Source organism: Oryctolagus cuniculus, chromosome 2 (genome assembly GCF_051225735.1).
Source record: "Oryctolagus cuniculus isolate XC-2025 breed Fujian yellow rabbit chromosome 2, ASM5122573v1, whole genome shotgun sequence".
NCBI classification, from domain to species: Eukaryota; Metazoa; Chordata; class Mammalia; order Lagomorpha; family Leporidae; genus Oryctolagus; species Oryctolagus cuniculus.
In genome coordinates this window covers 90,555,265-90,577,949 of record NC_142868.1, presented here as the reverse complement: position 1 = coordinate 90,577,949, position 22,685 = coordinate 90,555,265, and the positions used below count along the sequence as shown (strand labels likewise).

The 22,685-nt window shown below is 51.5% G+C and overlaps 1 protein-coding gene and 1 long non-coding RNA gene across 20 annotated transcripts in view; one reads left to right on the top strand and one right to left on the bottom strand.

The window, feature by feature from the left end:
* TACC1 (transforming acidic coiled-coil containing protein 1) overlaps positions 1-13,747 on the bottom strand; it is a 145,490-nt gene extending 131,743 nt beyond the window's left edge. For 4 of the 17 annotated variants that reach the window (XM_089325904.1, XM_089325906.1, XM_089325908.1 and 1 more), the window contains exon 1: positions 13,484-13,617. The gene's annotated coding sequence lies outside the window, so the exon portion shown is untranslated. Of the gene's footprint in view, positions 1-13,483 lie in introns of all 17 variants that reach the window. The other 13 variants (XM_070068565.2, XM_070068567.2, XM_089325907.1 and 10 more) reach the window with 7 other exon arrangements.
* On the top strand, positions 11,951-16,525 carry LOC138848514 (uncharacterized). Of its 3 annotated transcripts, none has more exons than XR_011386378.2 (3): positions 11,951-12,186; positions 12,369-12,483; positions 15,986-16,525. It is a non-coding gene; the product is annotated as an uncharacterized LOC138848514 (long non-coding RNA). The 3 variants fall into 3 exon arrangements; XR_016229122.1 differs by lacking the exon at positions 15,986-16,525 and adding an exon at positions 14,510-14,643 and having other exon boundaries at positions 12,017-12,186; XR_016229121.1 differs by lacking the exon at positions 15,986-16,525 and adding an exon at positions 12,577-12,688 and having other exon boundaries at positions 12,017-12,186.
* The last annotated feature ends 6,160 nt before the right edge of the window (positions 16,526-22,685 follow it).

The window sequence follows — 22,685 nt, the reverse complement described above, 5'->3', positions numbered from 1 at the left end:
AGAGAGAGAGGTCTTTCATCAGCTGGTTCACTCACCAACTGGCTGCAATGACTGGAGCTGTGCCGATCCAAAGCTAGGAGCATCCTCTGGGTCTCCCACGTGGGTGCAGGGACCCAAGGACTTGGGGCATCTTCTACTGTTTCCCAGGCCATAGAGGAGAGCTGGATCGGAATTGGAGCAGCCGGACTTGAATCAGCGACTATATAGGATGCCAGCACTGCAGGCAGTGCTTTACCCACTATGCCACAGCACTGGCCCCAATCCCTCTCTTTCTTTGCTTCTCTCTCTGCGTCACTCTGCCTATCAAATAAATAAATCAAATCTTTAAATTAAAAAAAAAATAAGCATTCTAGTCATACTTCTAGAACAAGGCAGAGACTAAGACAGTCAGTATATGAAGGGAATTTGCAGGGGCGGGGGGTGACGCTTGAGCAAAGTGGACAGAATGTGGAAAATGCAATACCTGGATTGCCTGGACCACAACACTGAAGGGCAGCCAGAGGACACAAAAGCTGACCTGTGGACCGTGTGGCCCCAAATCCCACTGCACGCAGGAACTGTCTGCTCGGCATTCCTGACTGGTGGGCAGCCAAGCTCTGCTTGCCAATCGTCAAAGCTACTTCCGGCAGACACTCAGATCCCTCTCCAGGAAGGGTCTCGGCAGCCCACTTAGCTGAGGCCCTCCAGCTGCTACGCCTTCCTGGTCTGTCCCAGCCTTGGAGCTGGGATCAGGTTCTTCGGCAGGCAGAGCATGGCCGTCCCACAGATACCTGTTTCTGCCCAACACGGGGCTCCCCTAAGGGTCAATCTTCGCCTTGGTGGAGCTCCCATGGGCTAGGCTGTATCACAGCCTGAAGTTTCTTCCACACGGTCTGGCTCTCTGTTGCCTTTCCTATACATTGCTCCTCAGTCAACCCTCCACACGGGAACCACAAGGATTGCCTAGGGTGTGAACTATTTTTTAAAATTTTATTATTTGACAGACAGAGTTAGAGAGAGAGGTAACGGCATGAGCTGCGCCAACCCGAAGCCAGGAGCCAGGAGCTTCTTCCGGGTCTCCCACATGGATGCAGGGGCCCAAGGACTTGGGCCATCTTCTGCTTCCCCAGGCCATAGCAGAGAGCTGGACAGGAAGAGGAGCAACCAAGATTAGAACCGCCACCCATACAGGATGCCAGCACTTCAGGCCAAGGCTTTAACCCGCTGCGCCACAGCGCCGGCCCCTAGGGTGTGAAACTATTGTATATGACACTATAATGGCAGAATCATGACACTGTGCGTTGATCAAAACTCACAGAGCTTTATAGCACAAATACTGAACCTTAATGTATATAAATTCACTTAGGAGGTCAGGGGATCCCAGGAAGGAACGCAGACTGTGACAAAACAATGTGTCTCACCGTCATATGAAACCAACTTCACTGAAGGGAGCATGGGGGGAAGAGACAGACCTCAGTAACTCTGGGAGAGAGCGGAGCCTGTAAAGATTAAAAGCAAAAGAAACCACAAAAGGCAGTGCAATCTGGCTGATAAAAGCTGTTTCTCAGGGCTGGCACTGTGGCATAGCAGGTTAAACCGCTGCCTATGACGCCAGCATCCCGTATGGGTGCCAGTTTGAGACCCAGCTGCTCCGCTTCTGATCCAGCTCCCTGCTAATGCACCTGGGAAAGCACTAGAAGATGGCCCAAGTGCTTGGGCCCCTGCATCCATGTGGGAGACCCGGAAAGCTCCTGGCTCCTGGATTCAACCTGGTCCAGGCCCTGCCATTGCGACCATTTGGGAGTGAACCAACAGATGGAAGATAGGTTTCTCTCTCTCTCTCTCTCTCTCTCACTCTCTTTCTCTCACTCACTCATTACTTCTCTCTGTAACCCTGCCTTTTAAATAAATAAAATAAATCTTAAAAAAAAAATATGGGCGCCAGGTTCTAGTCCCGGTTGCTCCTCTTCCAGTCTAGCCCCTGCTGTGGCCTGGGAGGGCAGTGGAGGATGGCCCAAGTGCTTGGGCCCCTGCACCCGCATGGGAGACCAGGAAGAAGCACCTGGCTCCTAGCTTCGCATCAGTGAACCAACGGAAGGAAGACCTTTCTCTCTGTCTCTCTCTCACTAACTCTACCTGTCAAAAAAAAAAAAAAAAAGAAAAGAAAAAAGAAAAAAAAACTTATCCAAATAAAAAAAAAAGCAAGGGGTGTGGTTAAAAAAAAAACAATAAAGGGGGCTGGCACTGTGGTGCAGCGGGTTAATGCCCTGGCCTGAAGCACTGGCATCCCATATAGACACCAGTTTGACTCTTGGCTGCTCCACCTCTGATCCAGCTCTCTGCTATGGCCTGGGGAAGCAGTAGAAGATGGCCCAAGTCCTTGGGCTCCTGCACCACGTGGGAGACCCAGAAGAAGCTCCTGGCTCCTGGCTCCTGGCTCCTGGCTCCTGGCTCCTGGCTCCTGGCTTCGGATCAGCTCACCTCCAGTCATTGTGGCTAACTGGGGAGTGAACCAGCAGATGGAAGATCTCTCTCTCTCTCTCTCTCTCCCTCTCTCTCTCTCTCTCTCTCCTCTCCTTTCTGTGTAGCTCTGACTTTCAAATAAATAAATACATCTTAAAAAGAAAAAAAAAAAAGAACACCAAATGCCACCACAGTGGGGCTATAACAAAGGGACACAGAAGCCAAATGAAAGAGCTCCCAATGGCCAGAGCTCTGAGTTATAATCCAGCACTACTGTATTAACTTCACGGGGCCGGCACCGTGGCACAGTAGGTTAATCCTCCGCCTGCGGCACTGGCATCCCATATGGGTGCCCATTCTAGCCCCAGCTGCTCCTCTTCCAGTCCAGCTCTCTGCTGTGGCCTGGAGAGCAGTGGAGGATGGCCCAAGTCTTTGGGCCCCTGCACCCTCATGGGAGACCAGGAAGAAGCTCCTGGCTCCTGGCTTTGGATTGGCACAGCTCCAGCCATTGGGGCCATTTTGGGAGTGAACCAGCAGATGGAAGATATCTCTCTCTCTCTCTCTCTCTCTCTGTAACTCTGCCTTTCAAATAAATAAAATAAATCTTAAAAAAGTATCCAATAAATATCCATGTGTCCCATACTAATATCAATAAGCGATTAAACAAGCAATGAAGAGATGAGACAAATGCCCACAAAGGAATTCCAAATAATTTATGTGGCTTCTGCACCCTCAGAGAGGTGGACTCCCTACTCAGCATGGCCTGTGCAGCGTGACTTCTTTCCAAAGAGTACAAAATGGAGAGAAGGAGGAAAAAAAGGAACTTTACAGGGGAGAAATCTGATAAACACTACCCCAGTCGGGTGATGAAGGCGCCGCAGGCGGAGGATTAGCCTATTGAGCTGCGGTGCCGGCCAAAAATGTGCTTTCTTATATTTAGTAAAATCTGCCTGCCAATAACGTTGAACACTTTTAGTGACACTAAAAAAATATATTTTTTTCAAGGGCCACAGTTGGTCAATAGTTCGTACCCTTGATACAGTGTGGCGACAAGGACGATTTTTCGCTGTGGCCTTTCTCCCAAAAATATCCATTATTCAATATTATATTGTAAATAATATTATGTATTATTCAAACATATGGCAAACACAAGACAATCCCCACTTGAGGGACATTCCACAAATGCTGTACCAACTGTCCTTGGAACAGGCAAGGTCGGGGCCCATGTTGTGGTGTAGTGGGTAAAGCCGTGGCCTGAGAGGCTGGCATCCCACACTGGCACCAGTTCATGTCCTGGCTGGCCTGAGAAAGCAGCGCAAGATGGCCCAAGTCCTTGGGCTCCTGCCACCCACATGGGAGGCCTGGATGAAGCTCCTGGCTCCTGGCTCCTGGCTTCAGCCTGGCCCAGCCCTCTGGCTGTTGTAGCCATCTGGGGAGTGAACCAGTAGATGGAGGATCTCTCTCTCTCCTCTCTCTGCAACTCTGACTTTCAAATAAATAAATACATCTTTTTTTAAAAAAATGTAAGTACTTCCGAGTTTGTTGTGGGCGTGGCGGCGCGGATGGTTCAGCCGTTTCTTAGGATGCCCACATCTGCTATCAGAGTGCCTCAGATGAAGCCCTGACCCTCGCTTCCCACCCGGCTTCCTGCTCACGCGCCTGGAAGGCAAAAGACAATGGCTCCAGTGCTTGGGTTCCTGACACCCATGTAAGGGACCCTGATGGAGTTGCAGGCTCCTGGCTTGGGCCTGGCCCAGCCCCGACTGTTGCAGGCATTTGAGGAGTGACACAGTGACACAGTGGCAGACCACTCTCCTCTCCCTTGTCTTTCCCTGTCACTTTGTTACTCTGGCTTTCAAATAAATACAAACTAAACAAAAACAAAAAACTGTCAAGATCACCAAAAATAAGGAAATTCTGAGAAACGGAAGCCAAGAGGAAAAGTCAAGTTTCCTAAACACAATATGGCACCTTAGATGGGATTCTGGGACAGAAAAGGGACATTGGGTAAAAACCAGGGAATCCATGGGGCTGGTGCTGTAGCTCACTTGGTTAATCCTCCATCTGCAGTGCTGGCATCCCATATGGGCGCCGGTTCTAGTCCCAGCTGCTCCTCTTCCAGTCTAGCTCTCTGCTGTGGCCCGGGAAGGCAGTGGAGGATGGACCAAGAGCTTGGGCCCTGCACCCGCATGGGAGACCAGGAGGAGGCACCTGGCTCTTGGCTTCGGATCCGTGCAGCGCCAGCCATAGCAGCCATTTGGAGAGTGAACCAGCGGAGGGAAGACCTTTCTCTCTGTCTGTCTCTCTCACTGTCTATAACTCTAGCTGTCAAATATAAAAAAAAAGAAAAAAGAAAACCAAGGAAATCCTTAAAAAGAATGGATTTTAGTGGGTCATTATGTGTCAGTATTGGCCCTATAATTGTGACAGAAGTACCATACAGATATGCAGTGTTAGTAACAGGGAAAAGCTGTGGCATAGCAGGTAAAGCCAATGCCTGCAGTGCTGGCATCCCATATGAACGCTGGTTCGAGTCCTAGCTGCTCCTCTTCTGATCCAGCTCTCTGCTATGGCCTGGGAAAGCAGTAGAAGATGGGCCAAGTTCTTGGACCCCTGCACCATGTGGGAGACCAGAAAGAATCTCCTGGCTCCTGCCTTCAGATAGACACAGTTCCAGCCATTGCGCCCAACTGGAGATTGAACCAGCGGATGGTTCCCTCTTTCCCTCTCTGCCTCTTCTTCTCCCTCTGTGTAACTCTATCAAATAAATAAATAAATATTAAAAAAAAAAAAACAGGGAAAACTGGATGTGGGGTATTATACAGAAATCCTATTTATTAGAAAGGGGGCGGGGAGAGAAATCCTATCTGCTAGTTCACTCCCTAAATGGCCTTAACGTCTGGGGCTGGGCCAGACTGAAGCCAAGAGCCAGGAACTCCATCTGAGTCTCCCATGTTGGGGGTGGAACCTCGAGCATTTAAGCCAGCAGCCGCTGCGTCCCAGGTGCATTGGCAGGGAGCCCGATCAGAAGTGGAGCAGCTGGGACTCAGCTCGGTGCCCTGACGTGGGCTGCAGGCCAGAAGGCCGGCTCCCGTCTCCACAGTTCATCTGCAAGACGAAGACAGCTGTGAAATTAAAAATTTATTTAGAAAATACTCCCTTATGTTACTAAAAACGTGCTTTCTTACATTTAGTAAAATCTGCCTGCCAATAACTTGGAACACTTTGAGTGACACATGACTGTTCCCTAGACGGCTCTGGCCCACCCCATGTCGCTGCTTCTGGCTGCCATTCAGGACTCAGCTCAAACACCATGACCTCAGCGAGGCTTTCCTAACTGCACAGCCGAGGAAGCAGCTCCCAATACCATACGCCCTCCCTATCAGCTCAGCCACGCTCCTTCCATAGTCACTGTGAGTTCTGTCTACTGCTTCATAACCACCGCCAGCCAATGAGACCTCATTGTCTTGTCCACAGCTATCTTCTCAAGTGCCTAAAAAGAAATCTAGGTACTGTGGGCTGGTGCTGTGGCGTAGTGGGTAAAGCTTCCACCTGCAGTGCCGGCATCCCATATGGGCACCGGTTCAAGACCCGGCTGCTCCACTTTCGATCCAGCTCTCTGCTATGGCCTGGGAAAGCAGTGGAAGATGGCCCAAGTCCTTGTGCCCCTGCACCTACGTGGCAGACGCATAAGAAGCTCCTGACTCCTGGCTTCGGATCGGTACAGCTCTGGCTGTTGTGGCCAATTGGGGAGTGAACCAACAGGAGGAGGATTTATTTATTTTATTTGAAGTCAGAGTTACACAGAGAGAAGGAGAGACAGAGACAGAGATAGAGGTCTTCCATCCACTGGTTCACTCTTCAAATGGCCACAACGATTGGGCTGCCCCAATCCAAAGCCAGGAGCCAAGAGCCAGGAGCTTCTTCTGGGTCTCCCACGTGGGTGCAGGGGCCTAAGGACCTGGGCCATCTTCCACTGCTTACCTATGCCATAGCAGAGAGCTGGATCAGAAGTGGAGCAGCTGGGTCTTGAACCGGCGCCCATAAGGAATGCCAGCACTGCAGGTGGCGTCTTTACCCAATATGCCACAGCATTGGCCCTGGTAAGTACTTTTAAAATAGTTTCTCAGAATGGGCATTTGGCATAGCTTTTTATTTTATTTTTATTTATTTATGTATTTTACATAGAACCACTTTTTTTTTTTTTGGACCGGCAGAGTGACAGTGAGAGAGAGAGAGAGAGAGAGAGAGAGAAAGGTCTTCCTTTACCGTTGGTTCACCCTCCAATGGCCGCTGCGGCCTGTGCACTGTGCTGGTCCGAAGCCAGGAGCCAGGTGCTTCTCCTGGTCTCCCATGGGGTGCAGGGCCCAAGCACTTGAGCCATCCTCCACTGCACTTCCGGGCCACAGCAGAGAGCTGGCCTGGAAGAGGAGCAACTGGGACAGAATCCGGCGCCCCGACTGGGACTAGAACCCGGCATGCCGGCGCCGCAGGTGGAGGATTAGCCCATTGAGCCACGGCACCGGCCCTGGCCTAGCTTTTTAGATGCCCACATCCCATGTCTGAGTGCCTGGGTTCGAGTCCTGGCTCCAGCTTCCTGCTTCTACAGATCCTGGGACGTAGCAATGATGACTCAAGTACTTGGATTCCTGCCACCCATGTGGGAAACCTGGAATGAGTCCCTGGATGCCGGCTTTGGCCCAACCAAGCCCTGTCTATTTTAGGCATTTGTGGGGTGGGCCAGAAGAGGGGAGCTCTCCATCTGTTTTCTGTCTCTCAGTTTTTCAAAAGGGAGACAGGAAGAGAGAAAGGCAGTGTGATCACAGAGGTAGATACTGGCCAGGACTACTGTCAGCCACCAGTTACCACTCCGGGTCTGAGTGCCCAGCAGGGAGCTGGGTGCTGAGGGCCTGCAGGAGCAGAGTGTAGCGCGGGGTGGAAAGTGGCAGCAAAGGCCCAGCGGCACAGACACGCAGCTTCCGCTACTTCTCAACACCACGCACCCTTGTGTGCGCTGGATTCGGGCTCTGTGGCCGCCGCAGCCTCCCGCTCCCCAGCTGTCAAAGGACGGGTTTGGGACAGTCTCCAAGACCCCTTTCAGCTCTGGCACTCGTGACTCCAGAAGCAGACCAGATGCTTTCCCAGGCTGGGCTGAGGCGCGTCTCAAGTCCTGACAGCTGCTCGTTCAGGCAAGTGCGCCCAGCCCTCCCTTTCCCATGACGCATCTCTGTCCGCAGAAGCGTGAGGGGGCGCGGTGCACGCTGTCCCTGCGCCCTCCAGCGAGGGGCGGGCGGGCCCGCACAGGGTGTGCAGACCGTCTCAGGCCTGCTGTGGAAGATGAGAGAGAGCAGACTGGGCGCTGAGAACCGGAAGGCAGGCGGCGGGGACAGTTAGGCCCTGCAGGATGGCAAATGCCAGGACCCGGCAGATGCTAATAATTAGCCAGAAAGTCAAACCATGGAAAGTTCCAAAGTTCCATGGGAGTCCCACGAATCTCGGGCATCTGCGGGTATCAGGTGCAGAGTGGGGCTCAGCAGGACCCTCTTGTCTTATCAGAGGGTGACCAAAATCCCCGGATAAAGGAAGGAGGAATCCCTGGAGACAGTGAGGACCTGCGGGGTGAGGAGGCAGAAAGCAAGGGTTCGAAGACAACCTGCTTCACAGCGTTCCCCACGTCTGGCTCACTCACGGTTACTCTGCACTTCTCCTGCGGGTGCCCTTGGCGTCTCCTGGCCACTGCTGTCCAAATGCCTGACCCAGCACTGTGCCGGCTGCTGCCTCCTGCAGCCTCCCCGCACTGCACTCTCCCCACAGAGAGAGCTGCCTCCAATCCTGGAGGATGCGACTTGCTAGAATTAGGTCAGAGTTAAGCGCCCACACCCAGCCCTGAGTTAGAACCCCAATGCCGGTACTTATTGGCATGTGTTTCTGTGTGTCTCAGTTCTTCCATTAAACCCTGTGATCCCGATTTGCAAACTGGGATAAGAAAGCAAGAGAACTTCAGAAAGTCCATGGGCGCGTATGGCTTAGTGGATAAGTTGTCCATGGGAACCTGGAGGACCTGGGTTCCACTCCCAGCTCTTGTCTCCAGTTTCCTGCTAATGCAGCCCTGGGAGGCAGTGGTGAGGGCCCAGGTGACTGAGTCCCTAATACCCCCTTGGGAGACTGGGACTGAGTTCCCAGCTCCTGGCTTTGACCTGGCCCAGGACAGATTTGGGTAGCTGGGGACTGAAGCAGACAGGAGCTCTCTCTGTGTCTGTTTCTCCCCATCTCTCTACCTCTCACAAATGTAAAAATATGCATAACTGGAATGAAAGATGAGCTTATTTTAGGGCAAAAAATTTCAAATTCGTTTGCAGGATCTTTTAAAAGTTCATGGAAAATATGTATTTGGAAAATACTATGCATGGATTTCAACATTTTTTGCACCAAAATAAACTAAAAAAAAAAAAAAAGATATACTGGAACTGGCGCTGTGGTGTAGCGGGTAAAGGCCGCTGCCTGCAATGCCAGGATCCCATATGAACGCCGGTTTGTGTCTCGGCTGCTCCTCTTCTGATCCAGCTCTCTGCTGTGGCCTGGGAAAGTAGTACAAGATGGCCCAAGTTCTTGGGCCCCTGCACCCACGTGGGAGACCCAGAGGAAGCCCCTGGCTCCTGGCTTTGGATCAGTGCAGCTCCAGCCATTGCAGCCATTTGGGGAGTGAACCAGTGGATGGAAGACCCCCCCCCCTTCTCTCTGCCTCTCCTTCTCTCTCTGTGTAACTTTGCCTTTCAAATAAATAAATAAATCTTTTTTTTTTTTAAAGATATGCTTACATATTTATCTGAAAGGCAGAGTGGCAAAGAGGGAGAGGAAGAAACAGAGACAGAAAGAGATCTTCCATCCAGTGATTCACTCCCCAAATGCCCACAACATACAGGGCTGGGCTGGGCCAAAGCCAGGAACCAGGCACTCCACCCTGACCTCCCATAGGGGTGGCAGGAGCCTAAGCCTTGAGGCCATCTTCCGCTGCCTTCCCAGGCACATTAGCCGGGAGCTGGATTGATTTCCATGAACTTTATAAAGTACCTCGTGGCACTCACCTCATAGGCAGCCATGAAGATAAACAAAAACGTGTGGGAGGTATTTGGCACGACACTTGGCTCACAGGATGTGTTTAGTAAATGCCAGTCAGTGACTTATCCCTCCCCGACTTGTTTCCAGTAAAAGCTGGCACACAGATGCACGCTGTTTGAAGATCATTATAAATTTAATCCAGACTTAGACTGTGCCCACAAATCTGCCCTTTGAAAAAGCCACAAAATTCTTTTGTAAGTCATGATCTCCTTGATGTTTTTTTAAATTAGCTATATTTAGCTCTCAAAGTTTACAGCTCAGCTGGAGATCCTAAAATCATCTTTCCAAAAACACAAGTTGTTTGGCTAATGGTATTTATTCATTTTTTTAAATATAAATATGTTTTGTTTTTTATAACATTAGGTCAGAGGTGGGACTAATTTCCATAAATACAAATATAAATAAATTATATTTACTCCATTTGATCAAAGGATCCAATTGAACAAGGCTGACCATAAACACTAGCTTTTTAACTTTTTTTCTACTTTTCCTCTTTAGCCCCCAGGGGAACCGAGTTTTTCCCACAAGTCCAAGGCTGTCTCTCAGCTCCTTCATAGCTGGGACCCGGTACTCTCGCCCACCCACCCCAGCTCAAGCTGAACTTGCATCACATTCACTGGATTCTACTTTATGGTCTCCACGCCAGCTACTTTTTAAAACATCATTAATGTATTTTTATTTATATTTTATTTTTTAAAGATTTATTTATTTTATTTTACACAGAGAGAGAAGGAGAGGCAGAGAGAGAGAGGTCTTCCATCTGCTGGTTCACTCCCCAGTTGGCTGCAATGGTCAGAGCTTCACTGATCCGAAGCCAGGAGACTGGAGCTTCTTCTGGGTCTCCCTCAAGGGTACTTGGCCATCTTCTTCTTCTTCTTTTTTTTTTTTTTTTTGGACAGGCAGAGTTAGACAGTGAGAGAGAGAGAAAGGTGTTCCTTTTTTCCGTTGGTTCACCCCCCAAGTGGCCGCTATGGCCGGTGTGTTGCGGACAGCGCGCTGCGCTGATCCGAAGCCAGGAGCCAGGTGCTTCCTCCTGGTCTCCCATGCGGGTGCAGGACCCAAGCACTTGGGCCATCCTCCACTGCACTCCTGGGCCATAGCAGAGAGCTGGACTGCAAGAGGAGTAACCAGGACAGAATCCAGCGCTCCGACTGGGACTAGAACCCTGGGTGCCAGTGTCGCAGGAGGAGGATTAGCCTATTGAGCCACAGCGCTGGCTTGGGCCATCTTCTACTGCTTTCCCAGGACACAGCAGAGAGCTGGATCAGAAGTGGAGCCACGGCCGGCGCCACGGCTCAATAGGTTAATCCTCCGCCTGCAGCGCCGGCACACCAGGTTCTAGTCCCGGTCGGGGCGCCAGATTCTGTCCCGGTTGCCCCTCTTCCAGGCCAGCTCTTTGCTATGGCCCGGGAGGGCAGTGGAGGATGGCCCAAGTCCTTGGGCCCTGCACCCGCATGGGAAACCAGGATAAGCACCTACCTGGCTCCTGGCTTTGGATCAGCGTGACGCACCGGCCGCAGTGCGCTGGCCGTGGCAGCCATTGGAGGGTGAACCAATGGCAAAAGGAAGACCTTTCTCTCTGTCTCTCTCTCTCACTGTCCACTCTGCCTGTCAAAAAAAAAAAAAAAAAAAAAAGAAGTGGAGCAGCTGGGACTCGAACCAGTGCCCATATGAAGGTGGCAGCTTTACCCACTATGCCACAGTGCCGGCCCCTAATCTATTTTTAAAGATTCATTTATTTATTTGAAAGGCACAGTTTACGGAGGCAGGAGGTGGGAAGGAGATCCTCTATCTGCTGCTTCACTCCCCAAATGGTGGCAACAGCTGGGGCTGGGCCAGCCGAAGCCAGGAGCTTCATTTGGGTCTCCCATGTGGGTGGCAGCAGCCCAAAACACTTGGGGCCTTGTTGCAGGGAGCTGGGTCAGAAGTGGAGCAGCCGAGACTGGAACTGGTGCTCTCATGAGACACCAGTGTTGTAGGCGGCGGCTTAACCCGCTGCACCACAATGCTGGCCCCAGCTACTGATTTCCAGACGTACACCAAAGTACTTCTCCTTAGGTTAACCCAACAGCTCTGTCTACACTGCAAAACCCATGTATTGAGCAACCCTTCTATGCGCTATGTAACCGAGATGGCAGAGCTGGGACTGGAACCCAGGCACCCTGGCTCCGGGGCCTGGCTCCCTCTCATTCAAGTCCACCACCTCTGAGAGAAGAGAGGAAGTTACCAGGGATGCAGCTTGGACGAGAACCCTAACTCTGCTTGTCCACCGAAGCACGCTTCCTACCATAGAACATTCTGTCCCGGTCCCGGGACTCGGCTCCTCCCCGTCTGTTCTCTGGGGCTTCCTTTGCCAAAATACAAAAGAACTACAGAAACAACAACATCCGTCTCAGCTCTGTCAGGGCTGGGCGGTGCTCAGACTTGGGGTAGGGGTGGGGCGATTAGGGCTCCCATCCCACCTGCACCGCCAGCTGGCTGGGGACCCCTGGCCCTTCCTTTAGATTCCTCTCAGCAGAGCGGGGGCCCCACAGGGCTTCCGTGAGGATTCCATGAGCTGATCTGTGAAACGGGTTGGATGACTAAGCCCTTCTCCGTAAGGAAGATCTGTCGGAAGCTGTCAAGGTAACTGCTGACATGGTCAGGTAGGGAGAAAGGACTCAGGGAGCCGGCAGGCCCAAGCACAAGCCGGCTGCCCCTCCTGCGTCCCTGAGACTGGGGAAGCCGGGCTGGCACACCGCCCTGTGCAGGGCTTTGGAAGGTCTTGGACCGAAATGTAAGTGCCATATTCCATGAACTTTTTGAAGGCCTCCCGTATAGAAGACTTGAACCCTGCCCTTATGGAGCTGCCAAGTGATGTGCCAAGTCCCCAAGGAGAGGTACACATGCTGCTACCTCCGAGGGAACTCTGAAGCTTCTCGGGTGAGAGGGATCCCTGCACACTAACACCGCAGGCTACCGCGACCACGTGAGACGCAGTGGAGTTACTAGCATTACCATCATCCCATTTCACAGATGAGACCATCGAGGCGGAGGGCATTTAACCTGTCCAGGGTCACCCAGCTGGACAACACTGGAACCAAGACCAAACCCCAGTTTGCCTTGGGCTGCCTCGGGTCAGATCCCTCCTCTGACGCTTATTAGTTTTATCTGCAGCCTCAACTTTCCCATCTGTAAAATGGGACCGATGGTGATGCTCTCTACCACCCTTAGAGTGCCATCTGGTACACAAGTGCGCAATGAGAGTTGAGCACTGCATCGCGGTCACCAACTAACAGGCGGATGACAGAGAACAGCGCCAGACACTAGGCGGGCAGCTAAGCGACAAAGCCAGCGCATTCAGAGAAAGGGTGTTTGAAGTGTCCGTTCACGACCGCTTTCCGGCGCTGCTTGTGCGGCAGCCATGCTGAGTTCTCCGGGCCAGTCCAACCCCAGCATGCAGGTTTCTGGGTAGACCAGGTAGCTGTACCACAGACAGCACCAGGAATCTGTCGATCAACGCGCAGCACTGGGCTAAGGGCCCGTGCCACCTCCCCACGTGCGAAGAACGCACTCGAGGCGAGTGTCCCCATGACGGCCCCGCCGGGCCAGGGGCAGCGAGCGCACCCTGGAGAACGCCCCTTCCCAGCCCTATTTCGGGGCGCCCTGGGTGCTCCTGACTCCTTGATGCTTCAGGGAACCCAGAAAACAAAACAAGAGCCGGCCACATCTGCTTCCCAAAAAGTCCGCGAAGGAACCTCCTCACCCCCAACAAGACGTGCGCTCCCACGGACCCAGGAAAGCGAGGACAAGTAGCCATGCCCGAGCCTCCGCCCGCACTCTCCGGCATCCCCTCGCCGCCGCCACCACGCCCCTGCGGGCACAGGCCGGGCCCAGGGCGCAGCCACGGGCGGGCGGGAGTGCGCGCAAGCCGAGCTCCTACCTGTGCCGCCGGCTGCGGGGGTCGCCGGCTCGCGCTCCCCGCGCACGGAGCGCAGGGGCGCGCAGGCTCCCGGGCCCCTGACTTGGGCCGGGGTGCGCTCTCCCGCCGCAGGCCCTGGGGCGTTGGGAGAAGGCTTGTTTTGTAACCTTCGGCTTTGATTTCCAGAGGCTGAACAGGAAACGTCCACGGGCCCGTGGGCGCCTGGCCACTCCCGCCCCGTCTGGAACGGAGCCCTTCCGTCTGGGTTCGCGTCCTTTCCCTCTTACTCGGAACTCCGGCGCTTTTCTTTTTTTTTTTTTTTTTAATGTTTAATTTTTTTTTTTTCTTAATGGAACGTCAGCTTTGCTCCCACCCTTGACATACTGGAAAAATGTTCCTCTGGTTAAACTTGGCTCAGGCACACTCTCTGCCTTGTGAGAGAATTTCTCCTGTTACCAAGTTCAGCTGGGGGAGGGGGGGCGGTGGTGGAGAGAGAAAGAGGGAGAGAGAGAGAGAGAGAAAGATGCTTTGCCAACTTTTGTACTGGGAATATTTTTGATGGATTCTAAGAAATGTACACACCCACCTCCCTCTTGCTGGGCTTTTTCTTTCGTTCTAACCTAAAGGTCACAGTGAGAGACGCTCAGAGGGTGTCCTTTAACCGTGAGCCTGTCTGTAGGGGACTGCCCAGGTCAGCCTGGGCCACGCAGCTCCGGGGCGCGCAGGGCAGTGCGCGCGAGGTGTGTGGCCGGCAGGGGGCAGCCACGTTTTCCTTAGCCCGCTCTCACTTCTAGGTGTTTCTGCCATGGTCACGCAGGATTTGGCTACCTTTCCCCGCTCTGGGATCCTGTTCCAGCTTACAAAGTGTGAAGTCTTGTGCAGCGCAGGCGCGTGTGGTGCGGGCGCAGTGGGACTGAGGGTCCCGAAGGGGTTGGCAAGTCTGCCTTGGCAGACACCACAGACCCAGCGCCTGGAAGGTACTTGTTGTCTCCCGCGGTAATACGCCATAGCTCTCCCAGGGCTAACCCGGGGTTTGTTTACGAACAGGAAGTGCCTCCCCACCCGCTGCGTTGTGGCACAGCCGGTCAAGCCACTGCCTGCCCATAAGGCCACTGGTTCGGGTCCTGCTCCACTCTGATCCAGCTCCCTGCTACTGGCCTGGGAAAGCAGTGGAAGATGGCCCAAGCGCTTGGGGCCCTGCACTCATAGGGGAGACCCAGAAGAAGCTCCTGACTAAAATAAAACCGGGAAATGCTTATGTGTATCAGAAGAAGGTGGGTAATAAGCAAATGGCTAGGGCAAGCAAGGTTATAAGAGAAGGCATTTTTTGCTAGTTCATCAGATTAGAAAGTTTCACACTTTTCCAAGCGTCTCTCTGGTACAGAAATTACACTGTCTCTATAACAGACCAAGGCCAGCAGTGTCTAGATTGTTGAGCTGATGTGCTGATCACATAGCACTGTTGGCGAGTTTGTGAAGCAAGACTGATCTGGGTGATATTTTTCTGTTCCAGCTTGAGTTTTGCACCTGAACTTGAAAGAAATTGAAACGCGTTTAGATTCTGAAATTTAGAGATTCCAGATTCATTTGAGTGTGGGGATAATCCCGTAATCAACAAAGCTCAACCCATCATTAAAGACATGTAATTAGATGTTTATTTTATGTTCTAACATATGAAACATAAAACACAGAATTTTTCATTTGGCCTTTGTCCTCAAATGAACTTAAGTGATTCTGAAAAGGCGTATATAGAATGAGTCTATTTGCTATCCAGACAATAGGCTAATCAAATTTTTAAAAATATTGATCATTCCCCCCCCCCCCCCCCCCCGCCGCTTAAGAGCAAAAGTTTAATTCCAGGGCTGGCGTGGTGGAGTAGCGGGTTAAGCCACCACTTGCAATGCCAGCATCCTATATGGGCACGGGTTTGTGTCCTGGCTGCTCCATTTCCAATCTAGCTCCCTGCTCATGTGCCTGGGAAAAGCACCAGACATGACCCAAGTGCTTGGGTACCTGCACCCAGGTAGGAGACCCAGATGAAGCTCCTGGCTTCAGCCTGGCATAGCCAAAATACTTAAATCCTACTCTAGGTACATTTGTAGTCTTGTAGGGAGAGAAAATTAACACGGAGAGAGATGCTTTGCCAACTTTTGTACTGGGAACATTTTTGATGGATTCTAAGAAATGTACACACCCATCTCCCTATTGGGTCACTATTTGACCCAACCATTCCACTCCTAGGTATATACCTAAGAGAAATGCAAACATATGTTCACACGAGATGTACACAACTGTTATTCATAATAGCTGCAGGTGGAAACAAACCAAATGTTCATCAACCGATGAATGAACAAACGAAACGTGGCCTGTCCATACCATAGAATATTATGCAACAGTAAAAGGAAATTGAGTGCACTCTAACGGGGTTTGTTTGTAGGATGGGATGAGAATTACACCTTAATAAAACTTGCAGAAACACACACCTGAAAAGTTACCCACTATTTATTTTGTAATTCATACCAGCTTCCAAAGTGTCATACTCCATGCGCTGTGTCTTGCTTCTGCGGCTGATTCACCTGAGAAATTCAGAGGGTCTGAGAGAAGAAAACACGATGTGGGAGACGCAAGGAAGGAACCAGCAACCCCACGGATTATTGGATTATTGTGATTCTCGCATTCTTCAGAGAGCTCTCTTCTTTGTAGAAAGAAGCATCCCCAGCTCTCTCCATTCTGGTGCTTACCAAAGTACACATTCCAGAAAGGATTTTAAGGGGCCAGCATCCCATAGGAGCCTCGATTCGAGTCCCAGCTTCTCCACTTCTGAGCCAGCTGCCTGCTAATGTGCCTGGGAAAGCAGCAGAAGATGGCCCAAGTGCTTGCGCCCTGGAAGACCTGGAAGAAGCTCCTGGCTCCTGGCTTCGGATCAGCCCAGCTCCAGCCATTTTGGCCATTTGGGGGGTGAACCAGAGGATAAAAGATCTTTCTCTCTGTCTCTCCCTCTCTCTGTGTGTAACTCTGCCTCTCAAATAAATACATAAATAAATCTTAAAAAAAAAGAAGAAAGGATTTTTAAAATGTGATGGCATCGATGTGATGGGTGAATTTTGTGGTTAAGACAATGAAGCCCAATCTCTCTAATTCGTCACTCCTCAAAACTGACCTCTTCACATCATTCCAGGCACTAGTCTGGCCGAGGAAGCCGGGAGACACACCTAGAGGGTGCTTCTGGGTGCCCTGACTGGATAGGCAGGTGCACTAAGGGCCGTGGAGGGCACAGAACACAAGGCTACTTGCAGAAGTTTGTGGGAAGAGGGTTGGACATCTGACCTAACAGTTAGGATGCCAGCTGGGGCACCCACATCCCATATCAGGGTGCCTGGGTCCAAGTCCTGGCTCTGCTCCCAAGTCCAGCTTCCTGTTAATGTGCACCCCGAGAGACAGCAGGTGATGGCTCAAGTGGCCGGGTCCCTGCCACGCACATAGGAGACCTGGATTGAATTCCCTGCTCCTGGCTAATTACTTTGGCCTGGTCCAACCTTGGCTGTTTTGGGCCTTTGGGAAGTGAGCCAACAGAAGGGAGTTCTCTATCCATCTGTCTGTGTGTCTAAAAAAAAAAAAAAACAAAAACAAACAAAAAAAAAAACACGGATGGAGCCTGTGTTGTGGTGCAGTGGGTTAGCCACTGCTTGCAATGCTGGCGTCTCATCTCAGAGTGCTGTTTCGAGTCTCTGCTGCTCTGCTTCCCATCCAGTTCCATGCCAAAGCTCCTGGGAAAGCAGTGGGAGATGCTAAGTGTTTGGGCCGCTGCCACCCACAGGGAGACCCTGATGAAGCTCTTGCCTCCTGGCCTCAGCTTGGCCCAGCCCCAGCCTTTGAGGCCATGTGGGGGGTGAACCAGTGGATGGAAGTTCTCTCCCTCTCTCTTTCGCCTCTCTCTATAACTTTCAAATAAATAGATCTTTTTTTAAAAAAAAAAAAAGTCTGTGGATCTGCTGATGTACAGTGCCTTTGCTGCTATGGATCAAAATCTAAAGAACCGTGTAGATAAACTTTATTGTGTAAGTAGAAAATTACTTAATTTCATACTAGAAATGGATGGATGCTGCAAGTTGAAATGGACTGTCCATTGACGTTCCTAATGTGGTAGCAGAAGAAAAATGGTGTCTTAAGTGCTTAGTGTTTGATGTCATTAATAGTTTCGTAAAACTCTACAGTGTAGAAAGATTTTGATACTAAACTGTGCATTGTACATAGTTCTAATGCATTGTATTGACCGCCAGTACTTCTAATGGTAGATTGTTTGTGCATTCAGACTTTTAAGCATTAAACATAAATAACTTCTAAAAAAATAGATCTTTTTTTTTAAAAAAGATCTATTTATTTGAAAGTCAGAGTTACATAGAGAGAGAAGGAGAGGCAGAGAGACAGAGAGAAAGAGAGAGAGGAAGAGAGAGAGAGGGAGAGGTTTTCCATCCACTGGTTCACTCCCCAGTTGGCTGCAATGGCTGGAGCTGCACCGATCCAAAGCCAGGAGCCAGGAGCTTCTTCCAGGTCTCCCACATGGGTGCATGGGCTCAAGGACTTGGGCCGTCTTCTACTGCTTTCCCAGGCCATAGTAGAGAGCTGGATTGGAAGTGGAGCAGCTGAGACTTAAACCGGCGCCCATATGGGATGCCGACACTGCAGGTGGTGGCTTTACCCGCTACACCACAGCACCGACCCCAATAAATAAATCTTTTTTTTAAAAAAAAGATTAAAGGCTTGTGGGAAGTGAATTAAAAGGTGTTTCGGTGCAGAAACCTTTGGAATCTATATACACAAATTTTCCATGAACTTCACAAAGTTCATGGAAAATGCATATGAGTAAAAAAAAAAACTATTTGTGGATTTCAACAATTATTTGCACCAACCCAAACCTCTGTTTTCATCCCACTTTCCATGAAGATTCTGACCACTCTCGGGCATGCGGTGGCTCCGGGGCTGGAGTGGCAGGCGTGGGACCAAGGAGGCCGTGTGGTCCCTGGTAGGGCTGAGGGTCTGAAGCCACAGCAGGTGATCTGCAGGTCCTGCAGTTTTGCTCTGAAATTCCTGGCAGACGAGTGAAAGAGGTCTCATTACTGTTGCTGTTATTATTATTGTCTTTGAAGGATGAAGCAGGTAGGAGCAATTTAGTCGCTGCTTCCCGGTCCCTGAAATGTCACTGAGCAGTCACGGGCGGGAAAGAGAGAATTCAGTTCTGCTTCCTTGGGAAGATAAGGGCCTCCTGGTGGAGCCAGGTGTCGTCCCCAGGGATGTCCACCAGAGGGCAGCATTGCTGTTCCAGAAAGAAAACCTCCCCAGAGTTGCTTTTCCTTATTGCTCACCGCCGCCCAGCCAGCAGCCCAGAACCGTGCAGAAGGAAGAGCCTGGGCACTGGCTTCCGATTCGGTCATGAGTGGAGAGATCGCGGCGCCTCACTGACCTCCTCCTAATAGTGAAGATTTCATGTGTCCACAACCCCTTGTCCTCCTTCCCTCCACCCTAGCCAATCAGATTTGGGCTCTGGAAAGTCAGACAGCTCCAGGCTGAGGGTGGGGGATCAAAGACCCCCCTACTGATGCATTTGCGTTACTCATTTGGCAAGCGTACCTTAAGCACCCACTATGCGCCAGACACTGTGTATGCTAACCTCCAGAAGGGGAGGCTCAGGGGTTGCCTTGGGCACTACCTGGTCACTCGGGCTGGTGCCGGGTAAAGGAAGTAACACAGGAAAGGGGAGACTGCCGCAGGTGCTGCTCCAGGGAGCGAGGGAGCCCCCTGCCTGTCCCAACACCTCTCCTCCATCCTTGCTCTTCATTTCAAAGACCACACCTGCTTGAAGGGCACCTGCCCTGGGTGAGGGATGGCCGAGGCAGCGGGCAGAAGGTGTGGTTTGAACACTGCCCACTCCTGGGCATTTCCCGGCTCTCTGGGATACACAGCATGGAGACCTGGGACCTGCACTCTGCTGCCCGTCTCACAGCTGCTTGAGGTTCCCCACTGGGCTGACACAGGTAACCATCCCGCCCCTGTCCACAGCACTGCCCGGACCCTCGCTTCCCCTCCCTCCCCTCTGAGCTCCCGGTCACATCCCAGTTCTTGCGGCTCTCCTGCCAGGCCAGATCCTGCCTGCCTGCTTTCCCTTTGCACCTGCTTAACTCCGGTTACACACTGTTGTGCAGCCTAGGGTTCAGCTGCTCCCTCCCCTTCCCTTCCTGTCCGTGCTGGGTCCTTCCATGCATCCCTGTGTGTACATTCATCGCGGCACCAAACACACCGCCCCGGAACGCTGGGTGTCAGTGTCCCTGCCCTGCCTGCCGCACAGCGCGCCGGGAGCACCTTGAGTGTCACCCTTGCCTGTGTGTCTGCAGCACCAGCGGGCTGGCCGCAGAGTCTGCAGCTCCATCAGTGTTGGCGGATGGAGTGAATGGTGGTGCAGGTCCGTGCTCTTGTGTTTATGAACGAGTTTCGAGCTCCTGGGAGACAGAGCAGAAAGTGATGTAAATCTGCAGCCACCACAGGGAGAAACCCGAGAACCTGTTTCAGTGTCAGGTGCAGCCTATGGCGTCATCCCTGGGGAACACCCTGAGCTGGAAGCCTCACGGACTGGGCTCCACCCGACGTCTGTCTTCAGCCAGCTGCCTGATCCTCAGCTGTGGAAATCCACTTCTCCCATCCGCGCGTGAGAAAGGATCAGAGGCGCTCTGGGGTCCGTTCCGAGGGCAGAGCTCTCATCAGACCTGCTGGTTCCACAGACGGGATGGACAGAGGGCTTGCAAGAAGTTCGTGGAAATGGGATTAAGAGATGCAAAAAGTTTTGCAGTTTTTTTTTTTTTTTATATATGGGATTTCAGCAAATTCACTTCTGTGAATTTTGTAGGCATCGTGGAGCCAGTGAGTTAAGGTTCTGCCTGCAATGCTGGCATCCCATATCCGAGCGCTGGCTCCAGTCCTGGCTGCTCCACTTCTAATCCAGCTTTCTGCCAATATGCCTGGAAAAGCAGCTGATGGTGGTCTGAGTGCCTGGGCCCCTGCCAGCCCAACGGAAGACCCAGATGGAGTTCCTATCTCCTGGCTTCAGTGTGGCCCAGCCCTGAGTGTTGCAGTCATTTGGGGAAATGAACCAGCAGATGGAAGATCTCTCTCTCTCTCTCTCTCTCTCTCTCTCTCTCTTCATCTCTATGTCATTCTGCCTTTCAAATAAATAAATCTTTTTAAGAAAAGTTCACAGAAAATGTGTTATGAAAAAATTGTATGTGTAGATTTTAAGTTCTTTTGCAGATAATAATAAACTTATCTTTAAAAAACTATGTATTTATTTACTTATTTGAAAGGCAGAGTTAGAGAGAGAGAGACATAAACAAAGACAGAGAGAGATCTTCCATCTGCTGGATCACTCCCCAAATGACTGCAATGGCCAGAGCTGGGCTGATCCAAAGCCAGGAGCCAGGAGCTTCTTCCAGGTCTCCCACACAGGTGCAGGGGCCCAAGCACTTGGGTCATTCTCTGTTGCCTTCCCAGGCCACCAGCAGGGAACTGGATCAGAAGTGGAGCAGCCAGGAGTCGAACCAGTGCCCATATGGGATGCTGGTGCTGCAGGTAGTGGCTTTACCTGCTATGCCACAGTGCTGGCCCCTAAACTTATTTTCTAAACTTATCTTCTAATTCCATTTTTCATATATGTGAACGTGCTTTGAAGTTGCCCAAAACGATCATGGATAATGATGCGGATGGCAGCTGATTGGAAGACCATCACATGACTGCTTCTACCCTTCAGGTCAAATGCTTTCCTGTCTTCAAGAGGGCCTCCTTATTTATTTATTTATTTATTTATTTATTTATTTTATTTATAAGATTTGCTTATTTGAAATGCAGAGTGACAGTTGGGGGAGGCAAGAGAGACAGAAAGAGATCTTCCATCTGCCAGTTCACTCCCCAGATGACTACAACAGCCAGGGCAGGGACAGGCAAAAGCCAGGAGCCTGGAACTCCACCGGGTCTCCCTCATGACTGGCAGGGCCCCAGGTACTTGGACCAGTAGCTGCTGCCTTCCTAGGTGCATTATCAGGGAGCTGAATTGGAAGTGGACCTGCAGGGACTCAAACTGGCACTCTGATATGGGATGCTGGGTAGCAAATGTTGGCTTAACTTGCTGTGCCATGATGTTGGCCCTTTAAAAATTTATTTCTGAGAGAGAGGAATACAGAGAGCATGCTTCCATCTGCTGGTTCACATCTCAAACACCCACAGCAGCCCCAGGAACTCAATCCCGATCTCCCACATGGGAGGCAGGGACCCAACTCCTTGAGCCAGCACCATTGCCTCCCAGGGTGTGCAGTAGCAGGAGGCTGGAGCCAAGACCTGCACACCAAAGACCTGGAAGTCACTCTTGCCTTCCCCTGCCTCCTCCTTCAACGACATCCCCAGTCGGACTGCTTCTCCCCACCCAGCCGCTAAAACTCAGCTGAAAGCCACTGTGGTTGGCCAGGACCGTGCAGCAGCCTCCTGGGGTGGCCCCCTGCCTCTTCTCTGGTCCCCCTCCTTATGATTCTGAGCGCAGCAGCCAGAGCCATCTTCTCCAACAGAAAGCCCGCGATGGCTCCCTGTGGCTAGGACAGGGAGACCCATCCTCCCCCCCGTGTCTGCAAGGCCCCTGCCCACTCTAACCATGCTGCCCCTCGAACCTGCGAAGCCTTTAGCTGGTCCAGGGCCTTTGAGCCTGCTACACACTCGCCCGCCCCTAACACTGTTGGGGTCCCAGCACCGGGGCACACGTGGAGGCTCACGTACCACATCTCTAAGAATTAAAAAGTCACACACAAAATATGTTCCATCCTCCTACCATGACGAATGCCCTCACAGAGACAAAACTGGCGAACGTGTGTAAACGTATGGCTTTTATGACTACAGGTTAGCAAACTATGAAAGACAAGTGTGCATAATTATGACTACGCATATTATAGTGTTCTGTTGATGGGTTGGTGATATTTGAATGAATAATAAGATAGGGACATACGTTATTCACGACCTGATGTATGTTTATTCCACAAGGTTGCTTGTGCCTGGCAGGTGTTGTGGCACAGGGGCTCAATCCACTGCTTGGGATGCCTACATCCTGCGTTGCAGTTTGTGTCCTAGCTACTCTGCTCCTGTTCCAGCTTCCTGCTACTGCGCCTGGGAGGCCGCGTATGATGGCTCAAGTGTT